Below are 2,858 nucleotides of genomic sequence, written 5' to 3'. Positions count from 1 at the left end.
AGGTAAAATATTCATGTGAGTAGGGAACACACCAGAATTTACAGATATTATTCAAAGATATTGGATAATCTTAAAAAGTTGAGGAACATGGATTTTCAGTATACCGATAGAATATCAGAATTCAGAATCACTATTGGAGGAGTTCAATAACTGACAGAAACATCAGTTATTCTTAATGTGACTTGAGCTGATAAGGAAGAAATGAAGGTTCAGGACATTTACATTCTATGTCTATTGATCGGATTATCAAACAACTCTTAGATGAATAATTCCCAGAAATAATGCTTGTCGATTGGTCAATTCATTGTTCTTCCAGGGTATTTACTCTTTAATACCACAAATTCTTGTCCAAATATCATTTTTTTGAAATGATCGCTGAATAGATCTTCCAATGTCTTTATTTCAGTTCCAGGCTTCCACAATATCATGTAATACTGGTGTATTTGATTATTTTGTTCATAACCCATTGTAATTGTTCACTATGTAAACTCATCAGAGTTTCCAGAATTATCCAAATCACTTACTAAATCCTCAGTCATTGAGGTTACATAGTTCATTTAACAATCATTTCCATTCCAGTTACTTCAGGAATTTCCAGAGTAATTCAAACGTTCCTGATTTTAGATACATGTTGCACTTCCATTTAATTCAATTTGGTCTTCGTGGTTGATTTGTCGAACAAACGTCCAATTCTTAATACTAAATGCGATATAGAGTTGAGCTGAGCTGGATACTTCCAAAATTTATCATCGAGCCAAACTTGAGAATACAAACACGTATTCAAGTAATATTTATGCCATCTGGGTATTGAAATAGCTTTAGGGTTGATCTACTCACTTAAATTGTGTTCCATTACTTTTAAAGGTAGTCTAACACATATGCTTATTTGGATTCCTTAATTAATCCAAGGCATTTACTTAGTTTAGGCCATAAAGTTATTTTGGTAATTTTTGTGTTCAGTTTTATTCCATTCATTTCAGACCTCGAGGATATCCAATCATTCATAAGCTTCGTGATATTCTTGGGTCAGTTCCATTAAAGGGGTATTCTGGTCATTCTACAGATCCAATGTATTTCAATCATTTTCTTTCATCCTGTCTTATTATTTAAATCCAATTTATCATCTATTTCAGTCCCTTCGAACAATTCTAATAAAAGAGCACCCCGATAAATTATTCTTCAAGTATTTACTCGTAACTCTGATATTTTCAGGTCATGTGCCTTCTCAGATTTTTACTAACGGAATATCAAGAATTTTATGCACTAAATCAGGATCTTAACAATCAAATTCGTACTTAATCGAGTTAAGTACAAATCCTTAAAGTATTTTCTCATTTAGGGTCAACTCAGACTATTTTACCTCTCAGGGGCATTTTTCTCATTTAAAGATCCTATGGTCAATTGCTTTGCCGAACATTCTCTGATCTTGAAATTATTCCTGAACAAACTTCTAGCATCTTGAGCAAATCATTTTTGGCATTAAAAACCAATTTTCCAAATTTTCCAAGCAAAACTAGCAGTTCTTATGCACATTTGTAATTATATCGGATCAATATGTATTTTCAGAATTATTAACCAACTTCCAGGGACAATTCTTGTCATCCTACAATATAAGGGTATTTTCGTAATTTTACCCTACCGGAGTACTCTCATAATTTTCCATTCATGTTCCTTTAACATTTAACCTTTGATGATATAAAATATAAGTTACAAATCCAGGGCTGATTTCTTTATCACCAATCACAAACTTGTAATTTAATTCTAACAATTCATCAATCTCTTATATTAGTCATTCGATCCGTATTTAGTTACAGAATTTCTACCACATTCATATCAAGTGTATAAATTATTCAAGTCCACAAAAGTGATCAATGTTATCTTATTCAAGAATTTACCAATATCAACATGTTCCATAAAACATAAAGAGGTAGTAAAGTATTACCTTGATTTTTGTGACATACTGATCGATCATATAAATTCCATTCGAACGCCTTTGATCTTTTATTCAACTTCCAATATTTCCTCGGATCCATATTAACAGAAATTATATAAAAAATGATTCTTAATTTTGAAAAACAGATCGAATCAGTTGATAAATTAGTGAAAATAGGTTACCAGGTTCGAATTTGGCGAAACGGACTTCGGATTCGGATTCAGGACGTCAAAAGCATAAAATATGACATTTCGAAAATTTAGAATTTTCGGTCAAAATCAAAGTCAACGGGTTTCACTGGCAATTTCGAGACCTTCGGGTCTGAATTTCGTAAACAAAATGCGGAATCGGATTCATAACGTCGAAGAACGTCAGCATAGGTATACTCGGTCAAAGACAAAGGTCGTTTAATGCCTGGTCAAAGCCGGGCAAAGTTCTGGTCAACTATGGACAACGCTGGTTAACGGTCAATGCAGGTCAACATTCGACCATTTTACCCAAATATCACCTAACAAAAATTAATTACAAAATTAGCCACCTTCTGTAAATATTTACGAAACTAACACCCGAATTTTACACAAATAGCACCCAAACAGAAATTAATTACAACCAGACGATGCCCATTCTAGGAGGTGGTGCGTGGGACGCGTGAACAGTGATATGGTGTCGGAAAAATTCCTTAAAATTATTTTAAGCGATTTTGAGGCACTTACAAAGCTCGGTTCACAATTTTGAACGATGGAGAGCTCGATTCCGAAACGTCAGAAACTTTGACGGTCTCACCCCTCTACGTGCCGATGATGACGGAGAAAGAGAGAACACCAGTGGAATCGGAACGATGCAAGGAACACGTTGGTGCGGGAGGTGTCGTAAATTGGATGACCGGATCGTCGTGAATCGACGAAAAACCAATTAAAATTGAGTT

Source organism: Hibiscus syriacus, unplaced genomic scaffold (assembly GCF_006381635.1).
Source record: "Hibiscus syriacus cultivar Baekdansim isolate YM2019G1 unplaced genomic scaffold, ASM638163v2 tig00008483_pilon, whole genome shotgun sequence".
Classification (NCBI taxonomy): Eukaryota; Viridiplantae; Streptophyta; class Magnoliopsida; order Malvales; family Malvaceae; genus Hibiscus; species Hibiscus syriacus.
Note: the sequence above shows the minus strand (reverse complement) of the source record.